Consider the following 11,305-nt stretch of genomic DNA (forward strand, 5'->3'; position numbering starts at 1 on the left):
AAACCTTTATTCGAATCTGAAGGTTCTCAAAATATTTTGCAAGTCTCAATTTAATTTAATTCAAATCAGCTTGAAAAATTGATTTTTCATGAATTTAACACTTTTCTTTGCATGTATTTTTGAAAAAAATGTGCAATGCTTTTATTTCACTGATTCATACACTTGACTAATAACATTTTAATCAAGTTCAAACATAACCAAAAGGTTTATGCATGATAAAATATATGAATCATGTGAGAGCAATCTACGAGGGAGACTCAACAAAGATAACATACAAAAGCGATAAGACAAGCAATTAAAACTTAACTGTATCGGGATTTCTCCCCCTACATAAGACGAGGATATGTAGCAACAACAAACCCCCTAGGGATATGCAGCTACAAGGGTTTCCTTTTCAGGATTACGGTTGATATTTTTAAAGGTGTTTTAATCGATTACCACCTAAGGTTAATCGATTAAATCAACATGGATTATTTCCTTTTTTAGAACATTTTTTATGTAAAGGAGACTTATCCTCATTTTATTACACGCCGAATTTCTGAATAAATATCTCTCTATTTTTTCTTCTACTTTGTTTTAAAATTGCTTTTTCATGAGAATTGTCATAATGCTAAAAGAGTGAAAAGTTCTTGTGAGAGTTATGTTGTAATCGGTGTTGTGCTTAATTTTCTTTATTCAAGAGTATGATTCTCTTATGGAATTATTTTATGAAGACTTAGAAGGTTCCAAGCTAAATCTGATAAAAGCTTATTTCCAAGTTCTGGTCCTTGACCTGTGTAAAAGCTCTGACTGTAGGTTCTTAAGCTTGATCCCTATAACCAAATGTTTGAAGGTTCTTGAGTTATGTCTGTGCAAAAGCCTCGACTGTCTGTTAATTCTTGAGCTTAGCAAGTATTAAAAGTTCTATTTGTTTGTTGTTGAAGGTTTGTGAGCATATCCTGTAAAAAACTTAAGTGTGATTTTAATGGAACTCTAAAAACAAAAATTAAGAATATGAGCAGATCAAATAGTTAAGATCAAAATTGTATAAATCTCTAGTGAAATATCTCTATCTCTTTTCTATTTAATTTCTGTTGTTTATGGTATTTCATTCGCGCGTATCGCTCTTCATCTCCATGTTCTTTCTATATTTTCGTTGTTATAGCTCTAATGGTTAATTAAATTAAATAAACTTATTTTAAAGATAAATATATATATAAATTATTTTCAATTTAATTATGTTTTCAATTATCATCATTAAATTTCACTTTAAAGATGAAGATATTAGGTATAACTCACTCACTAACTCGGCCATAATGTATCCATAGTTGCATATATTCAGATGTTTTATTTATTGAGCCATTTAGTAAAATTAACAGCATTTAAAGGTGGAAATAGACTGAGTTGAGGTAGGTTTTACCATGTTTAAGTTTGATCTGTCAAAAAAATCGAAACCTCTAACTGATCTGTAGCATGTCATAGGCTTATTTTTTAGGTTTGAGTCTGACATTTTCGAAGGTCTTGTTAGCCTGTTAGCCTACATAAAAGTAGGGATGACAATTTGGCTCATCCCCAGTGGGTGCCCACAAAAATACCCACACCAGGTAGGGTAAAAACCCGCAAAAATGGGTACGGGCACGGGCACGGGTAATTACCCATTTAAATATGCGGATATGGGTGCAGGCACGGGTACCTTACTACCCACCCTGCCCCATACCCGCACTACATATTTCTATAATGTCATTTATATTATTATATAAAAAATGCATGTTTCTACATTTTTTAAAAATATATCGCTATTAAATTATTACACATTTTAATAAAAGTGTTTATTTGTTTCTCAACTCAACAATAACATGGATAATTTTTTTAATATTGTTAGAAAGACTTAAATTATATGATATTTTGTAATTAAATGGTTTAATTTTACTATAAATGCGGGTAAACGGGTATGGGTATGGACATTGAGGTACCCACAGGGTACGAGTATGGGTATGAATATTGATACCCACGCGGATTTGGGCTCGGGTACGGGGATTTTTTTAAACTGCAGGTATGGGGACGAGTACTATAGTACCCTGCCCAAACCCTGTCTATTACCATCCCTACATAAAAGCCTATTTATTTTAAACATATATAAATAAGCAATTCAAATAACGTTTAAATAGACTAACAAACTAAAAGATCAATGAGACCAATAGTTTATTTGTATTGATTTATTTTAACTTACCTATGAACATAAATTTTATGAGACTATTTTATGACATTGTTTATAAGGTGTTTTAATCTTATTTGTACAAGTTATCCAAGATAATCATTTTTTATTTATGTATTTTAATTTAAAGTATAAAACATAATTCAATAATAATAATAAATTATTCATATTAATTTAAATAGGAGATATTAATTTAAATAGGCGATATGATAGACTTACAAGATTTTTTTATGGTATGAGACCCAACCTTTTAACTAAATAGACTTTTAAAAAGATTAATTTTTTTATTTAAAAAATATGATCTAACTTGAACCTTTATAAATTAAATCGTTGGCCTCTATTCATAGGTATGACCTACTTTTACCCCCTAACAACACTTTTGTTAAATCATTACTCCCTTTGTTCCTTTATAATTGTCACTTTTGTGAAAAAAATTTGTTTCAATTTAATTGCCACTTTCAAATTTCAATGTAGTAATCATTATAGTTTTGTCAAAATTGTCCCCTGACTAATTATTATGAGAGAAAAAAAGTATATTGAAATGATTAAAAATTAAAGAGTATTTTAGACAAAAGAAAAATTCTAATTTAAAAAGTAACAACCATTATTAATTTTTTTTGGTATGTGTAAAAAGTCAAAACAATTAAAAAGGAACGGAGAGAGTATATTAGAGTAAGATTAACCCTACAAATGAATTTAAACTATTCATTGCTCAAATTTTATAACATTAACTGTGTGAGTTAGTCCATTTTATATAGTGTTGAATTTGAATATCTTTTTGGACAAAACTTAGGCACAATTTTTTAGGTGTTGTTCTTACTATTTTCCAATGAAAATATGACAAATATATGATTTCCTCTTACATATATGCAATTTTTTCCTATTTTTACTCATTAAATAATATTTAATTATATTTGTCTTATTTTTATTAGAACATAATAAGAATCACAATTAAAGAATTATACTTAAGTTTTGTCCTATCTTTTTCTCATATCTCACACGTAATTATTCATCGCATTTCTTAAAAATGTAGAATCAACAATAAAATATATGTTACTATTTTCTCACCACACCCCAAAATCACGAGCCACGAGATTATTTAATTTTCACTGATCTTTTAAAACCAAATCATTTGCATTACATTGGTTTCATCAACAATGATCAGTTGAAAGCAATTGTAAATCCCTGAAATAGTAGCATCCAAAGCTGCCAACCCACCAACTGTAAAAAAATCACGTTCCACATCACGTGACGCCCCCAGAAAAAATAAAATCAACTTAAACCTAATCATGTGCTGATTTAGCTTTGGGACTTGTAAGCTGAATTAGTCAAAGATTTAGCACATGACTCACCTCCAAATTTCAATGCAAATCCATCCGATGATTATTATATTCAAAAATTCCGACCAATTTAATTGATAGTTGTGTAGAGACATCACACTGGTGGAGAAATGCAGTGGAGAAGTGCAGGTTCGAATCAACGCAGATTCAAACCAACAACATCCTTCTTATTCACTACTTGACAAAAAAATAAGGGTTAATAGTAATTCATCTCTGTAATGTTAGCGAATTTTGCTTTTCCCCTTTCCTATCTTTTAGCAACGGTTTTTTCAAAAAAAACCGTTGTCAAAATCTATCTTTGACAACGGTGGGAGTAAACCGAAACTACTATTAACCCAAAAAATAATAATATATGATGTTTCATATCTCATCATTACAAATATAGATTGTAATTAAGTGAAAGACATTCCTCAAACACCAAGTCAATAAAAAACCAACATGAGATCTTTGTGTACCTTAATCATTGTTTTGATCTTTGCCATAACAATGATCCTTTCACTTGAGGTAACCGTTGCCAAAGCTAGGACTTACCCATCTTCTTCATCCAAAGTTTCAAAAATGGTTTCATCATTCCATTCTCTATCACATAAACAAGAGGCATCAAAATCATCTCAAGAGGTAGCTGCTAGCCTTAGATTCATCCCACCTAGCAGACCAAATCCAACACAGAACAAGTAATTAAACTAGTCCTCTTTCTTCAATAAGTTTGTCTCCAATCATTGTGTTTTCCATTAAATCTACATGTTAACAACAAAGGGTGTGTCTTTACCAGGTTAAAGCCTAGGATAAAGGATTGAAGAAAGAAATTGCTGGATTCAGACTTCAACTGTGTCTTGCTCTAGCTATGGTTTTTTTTACTTTTTCTCAGCTTTCACTTCTTAGTTTTGTTAGTCATAGTGATATATATAGTTAAGGTTTCAAATTTTTGTGTGTTTTTCTATTTTAGATTTCAATTTATGTTCTCTTATTACGTTGATGTTTTAGATTATTGGTAGTATAGGAGCTAATGATTGTAAAGGATAAAATAGTAGCCATCATATAATGTAAAACTCAAAACTGTTAATTTTATGCTTGCTATATTTCTTTTCTTGATTGGTTGCATTAACAATTTTTGTGACAAATTGGTCACTTTTGCAAATCAAGGAATTCAATATGAGAAAAACATGCCATATGCTAGAGGACAAGGCTTTGGCTCTGTAGCATGAATATAGAGGACAAAGGAGAGTTGTTGATTATTCAAATTTGAAACAATGAGGCTATTATCAACCTATCTCAGGTAATCCAACAACATAATTGACATGACATGATGTGCATGATCTAGTCTGGTAGGTTGGACCATGCCAAGATTAGCAGGTGGTTATATTGGAGAATATCTATTTATTGTTACAAACATAATACGCCAGTGGTATTGAGAAATCCTATGAGAAATTTTTTGAGTAGAATCAATATTTTATGGGGGAGGACTCCACCTCATACTCAATTCTAACAAAGTTTCTAAAACCCTCTTACAACATGTGGTGCTAGCCCTTCCAGCCGAGACAAGACCTGTTTCAGTTGGCCAAATATTTGAATATCTTTTCTAAGATAAACATATTCAGGTGATAGATGGTCAAAAAGTTCCAGTAGAAGAGAAAATTAAAGACAATAGATATTCAAAGTGTAACAGTTTCTGCAACCAATCCACAACAATATGTATAGTCTTTTGAAAATCCACTCAAAAGAAAATAATTGGATATAATAGATTAAGAGAATTTCTTTATCCACCTCCCTATTTTCTTGATCACCCGTGGGGAAAACTCCAAAATGCCGCTAAACTTCGGAAATACATTTTCGAAGTCACTTTTTTATGAGAAAAAAGGTGGTTTCGGAAATGCACTTCCAAAAACATGTTTTTTTTAATGAAAAAAATTGATTTCGGAAATGTACATCCGAAATAATGTTTTTTTTTCCAGAAAATAGGTGAATTCGGAAGTGCATCTCCGAATTCACCCCCCTTGAAAGAATTCAGAAATGTACTTCCGAAATAAGGTCTGATACAGAAGAAAAATAACAAACAACAACGATTCGATTTATTTAAAGAATGAAGATTACAAAGATCACATTACATAAAATTAAAGGTACATATTGTTAAACACGGGTAGGTGAGGATGAGTCAACATTTTGATAACGTCGGCCCCCGATCTTTGAAGTTTTGCATCCAACTCAATCGGACCCTTCGAAGAAAATCGGTCGAAATTTGTCCACAAAACTGCTAAATCTTCGTCGTTCTTGACTTCAAATGGGGTGAATTGAACATCTCCCTCGTCGTTTAGCGATGGCGAGCGAACTCAAGCTTGACAACCTTCCGATTTTCCAGATATTGCAATAGCGTGTTGAGCGACGCTATCAATTCCGCAAACAACGTGTCGCGCGAGAAGCGGAATTGGAACGACATTGGGTAGCCACTGGTGAAGTAGACGAATGCTAGGTGGGGGTAGGTTTGCGTCATTGGTGTTTTGTGGTGTGATGAGGATGAAAAAGATTGTGTTGTATTTATAGACTTATTGGAGTAATAATGGCACAACAAACCTTATCTTACATTCAGTGGATATTTCATAAATGAACTTCCGAAATAAGTCCAAAAACAACTATATTTCGAAAATGAACTTCCAAATTATGCAGAAACAGGGGTGAAAAATCACATTTTGTGCATTGCATTCTGTTTTGAAATAACAATTACATACAAAATAGACACAACATAAACAATGACAACATTAAACATACTTATATTATATATGTATTTAATCAGTTTGATTTTACATGGTAAACGACAATACATACAAAAATTGACACGCACCGGTCATTACAAAAAAAACGGTCCGGTTAAAACTAAAATTTGCCGAACCAATCGGTGGCACTTAGATCTAAAATCGGTATATTCTTCGATCGCTCTCTATTTTCTTCACGCTCTTGCTTCATCATTTCTTCAAACTCAGTCATTCTTTCAACGAAAGGATCCGGCCAAGTCTCCGCCTCATTTGTATGATGTGTCATTCACTGACAAGAAGTAGTCGGTATAGGACACCCCGGTTTCAAAAAAAACTTGCATAAAGTGGCGCGATCTTAGATACCCGATACATATGATGCGGCTCGACGCGTCTAAAGGCGGTCGACTATGAAGTGGAAAGAATGTCTCACATAATCTAAATCTCGTAAAATCGACACACACCCGATCGTACGTACTTGCTATGAGATAGCCCATATCGGGGAATGCCATCCACTTCGAAACCGGGGAGATACCGCTTAGTGATGGAACAAGTGAATCATGAAGTTTCTCAAAGTTTTCTTGATTTACATAGAGTCGAGCGTAGATGTTCCTATGCAAAGTTAACTCCGAAATAAGTGCCCGTTGAATAAGAGTGTGATTTTCTTCTCCTTTTTCGAGCATAGCCGCAACATCCCGATATCCACAATTGTCGTCGGTGTCAACATCAACTATGTTATCAATATATTTGCGCATAAAAAGCGGCATCTCATCAACGTAGATCATGGGAGATTTTTTGATCGGAGGTGTGCAAGGCGGCTTCGAAATACGCGCTCCTTTATTACCACTACACTTGGACTTTAGTGTTGGTGAATCCGGGATCAATGCATCAACATGTTCAAAGTAGGAAGGAGATCGTTTGGTTGATGTGTCTTCTTGGGTATTTTTCGACTTTGATGACTTTACCATTTTCATCCGGCCTATCTTTCGTGCCAACCGCGGGTTTGAGCTTACTTCTCACGTTGCAAGTTATGTGATACCGACAAAGTAATGCGGTCGTTGTCAGGAATACGGTATCGACCGCATTCATCAAAGTATTGTCTCTGTCGGTAACAATGACACTTGGCATATTCTTTTGATCAGCCAACAAAGACTTGCATATTTTCCAAGCCCATGTAAAGTTATCTTCTTTTTCACATTCCAAAAAAGCAAATCCGACTGAAAATGTCTTGTCCGTCGAGGTCACACTGACAATCTCTAGAAGCGGAAGCCTATACTTGTTGGTCTTGTACGTCGAATCCATCACAAGAACGGTTGAAAATGTGTTGAACAATTTGATACTTTCGGGATGAGTCCAAAAAATGTCACGCACCGTAACTTTGTCCTCGCACGTTCAGAAGCTTGACACGTACTGGTTATCGCCTAATAGTTTCAAAAGTTGTTGAATTTCCGACCGAGGGCCCATTTTCAAGACTTTAAGATTGTGCCGTTCATTGTATACTTGCTTGATATTTGAAACTCTATCCGGTTTTTTTCGCTTCAAATCGGCAAGTATGTTTCTCGGCGCCACTTTAATAATCGATAAATCCAAAATAACATTCTTCTCTTCGCGGGACAACCGACACGCCGTTGGATGCCCGTGCAACTTGGCATCCAAGGCATGATTATGAATTCCACAAATGACGCTTAAACGCCACAAATCATCAATCCTCCGAGTCACGCGCAACTTAAGCGGACACCCACACTTTCTCGATCCCGTGTCTTCGTGTTTTAACACCCAGTTTGTTGGTACATACCTCCCACCCCTCTCGCAATTCAAAACGACAAAAGCTTTCCGTCTACTATTTCCATTGTCGGACCTTAAAATAACAATGCCAAATCCAAGTTTACTAGCTTCACTACGAACCCAATCAAGCAATTGTTCACGACAAGCGAAGCTCCGATCATTTGTAAATTGTTGTCATACATCCACCGCATCAATCATGGATTTAACATCGTTAACCGGATCGTTATTAACGTTGACATCTTCCGGAACTACTACGTCATCGGCGACAATGTTGTCCGGATGCATCATACCTAACAAATGCAAAATTTAGCAAAAATGGTCAAAATTATTTTTTTAATACTGCCAGGCATTATTTTGGAAGTACATTTCCGAAATTAGTTAGGTGACTTATTTCGGAAATGAACTTCTGAACTGACGGAGTTTTCATCTCAGAAATCAGCAACAATGTAGTGAAATATGGGATGAAATGAGAGATGTTTACCTCAAATTGCAGCTTTCTATGCTCCCTTTAACGTGATCAACGGTTTGAAACTTGATTTTGAGATGAAAAATGGACTGATATTGATGGAGGTTTTGGAGAGGGTTTGAGTTTGTTTTGGAGAAAAATGATGAAATAGTGAAGGAGGGAAAATGGTATATGAACATATTATTTCGGAAATGTACTTCCGAAATAATAGTTGACTGTTAAAAACAACATATTTTTTGAAATTTCATGCATTTCGGAAATGCATCTCCGAAAACACCAATTTTTTGGAGATTCCGGAGATGCATTTCCGAAGTCTAAAAAAATCTATAAAAAATAATACTTCGGAGATACATCTCCGAAGCAGGGGCAAGTTGGGAATTTTGCTGGGGGTCACCCCCATAAGGGGGTCAATAAAGAAATTCTCTAGATTAATCACTACAAAAATTATATATATTTTTTTAAAATAACCATGTATTAAAAAATATTACGCAAATAACCACATTTTGGAGAAAATTACGCAAATAATTATGTTTTAGAAATTTCTAACAAGGAGGCGCCATTTGAAATGGCTTATTCCGAAAAATTTTACCTTAGGCGCCATCTGACATGGCGCTTGCAGTACAAATTAGCCATGTCATAAGACGCCTCCACTACCATTTTACGAGGAGGAGCCATCTCATATGGCTCCTCCTTGTCTATGTGTTTTCTATAAATAATACCCTTTTTTCCACCATTCTTCACACTTTCTCACTATACCTTTACATTTCCTCTTAACTTTTAGGCTCTAAGATTTTCACAAGGGATGACTATGTATTCTTCTCTCCCTTGAAACCGGCGATAAAAATGAAATTTTGGCACATCCATTCCATAGAGCGTCTTAAGAGAGAGTTGAAATGCTGGTTAGACGGCGACATCACAAAGGGCAGAGAAATTAGAAGAATCAAGAGAAGAAGAACTGCCCCCTCACTTGCAACTGGAACGTCTCGCACTTGGTTGGAGGAAGTTGAAAGAGACAGAGACGTAATGATGATGATTCACGGTTCTGATGATATTTTTTTGGTGCTTGTAATTTCTTAGATATTTTGTTGTGTTGTTGACGTTTTTTTTATCCGTTGTATGTGTTATTTTTTTAGTCGTTGTGTCATTTTATTTTTAGCAAGCGTATGTATTGTAACAAATGTTCTTAATGAAAAAAATCCACGTTTATATCTTAAAGGAAGTGTGCATACAAATATCAATTGGTTGAGCCACTAGCACGTGTGGGACAATTATTTTTATTGTGTCCGACTTGACGACATAAACCACACTTTCTTTCTAGCTTGTCAAGCTCGTCCATTCCAGTTGTGATACGCTTGCTTTTGGGACGATCCTTTTTATTTCTCCACATTTGATCGTTGTGCCAAACAATTTCCCCCTCGTACGCAGGCCAATATTCCTCTTTTTCTACCACTGCAAAGCCATTGTTGTATACATGTAGCAAGGTCTCAGACATCTAAATGGGAGACATAAGTGTTAATGCATCTATGTGAGAATGGGCACATGCTGCAATGACATGGGTGCAAGGCATACAAAATGCTTGAAACTTTCTGCAATCATACCAACGTTCTTCTAGTAGAACCCTATACTCTTGTCTTGGCAGCCCTTTGTTATGGTCGATTGTCTCTTTGACCATGAAATTCTAGTTATGTCGGGAAAACCTTGTAACCATATGTGTGTTGGCTTTGGCACCTTCTACCTTGATAAATCTTGTGCAACATTCACTCCATCATTGTCAAGATCGTAACACTACGTCCCACCTTTCACCTCTTTGTGTAAACAACGAAGCCATCCTAAAATATGTGATTTTACCAAAGCGGTTATAAGGAGGTTTCGTATGCCTTTGAAAACACCATTCATTGATTCAACAAGATTTGTTGTCATGTGTCCCCATCATTGTCCATTGTCATATGACCTAGTCGATTTCTCCACTGGAATATTATCAATCCAAGCACATGCATTTGGATTTGACAATCTGATCTCTCTACGATAATGTTTGAACGATGGTTGACTTAATGCATACCCTGTGTTCATAACCAATTTACAAATAGCTCTGTCTTTAATCTCTCGCATGAAATTTTGTATAATATGTCTAATGCAGAAGACATGCGTAGAAGAGGGGTCTTGCCAACCATTAGCGGGGTTATTGTATGAAATCACAATAGAAGCATGTCTGTCAAAGATCAAACAGAGACCAGGTTGTGGAGCCACGTGTGTTTTGAGGTTTTTGAGAAAGAAACTCCAACCACCACCAGTCTCTCCCTCGACTAGAGTGAAGGCAATTGGGAAGACGTTACTGTTGCGATCTTGTGCAACTACCATCAGTAGGGTGCCTTTGTATTTCCCGTATAACCACGTTTCATCTATTTGAGTAATAGGTTTGCAGAATGCAAACCCTCTGATGCATGGTTGGGATGCCCAGAACAAACGACGGAATATTCCAGCAGACAAGAGTATTATCTAGGGCATACGCTGGCAATGTTTCCATCACACAAACAGTACCAGGCGCATATGTGCGAAGTGCATGTAGGTAGCAGGGTAACTCTTTGTATGATTCCTCCCAGTTACCGTATACTTGTTCAATCGCCTTGGTTTTTGCTAACCATTATTTCCTGTACGAGGGCGTATAATTGTAGACTTTAGTGATGTGAGAAACTATTATTCTCACCTTCAACGACGGATCATTGTTGATTAGAGGTAAGATTTCTTGACATATAAGATCATAATTTAGCTTACGATG

General features: G+C 35.2%; 1 long non-coding RNA gene across 1 annotated transcript; it reads left to right on the forward strand.

Annotated features, from left to right (window-relative positions):
- The first annotated feature begins 3,926 nt into the window (after nt 1–3,926).
- On the forward strand, nt 3,927–4,621 carry LOC131618531 (uncharacterized). Its single transcript, XR_009288879.1, has 2 exons — nt 3,927–4,208; nt 4,307–4,621. It is a non-coding gene; the product is annotated as an uncharacterized LOC131618531 (long non-coding RNA).
- The last annotated feature ends 6,684 nt before the right edge of the window (nt 4,622–11,305 follow it).

Source organism: Vicia villosa, linkage group LG7 (genome assembly GCF_029867415.1).
Source record: "Vicia villosa cultivar HV-30 ecotype Madison, WI linkage group LG7, Vvil1.0, whole genome shotgun sequence".
Classification (NCBI taxonomy): Eukaryota; Viridiplantae; Streptophyta; class Magnoliopsida; order Fabales; family Fabaceae; genus Vicia; species Vicia villosa.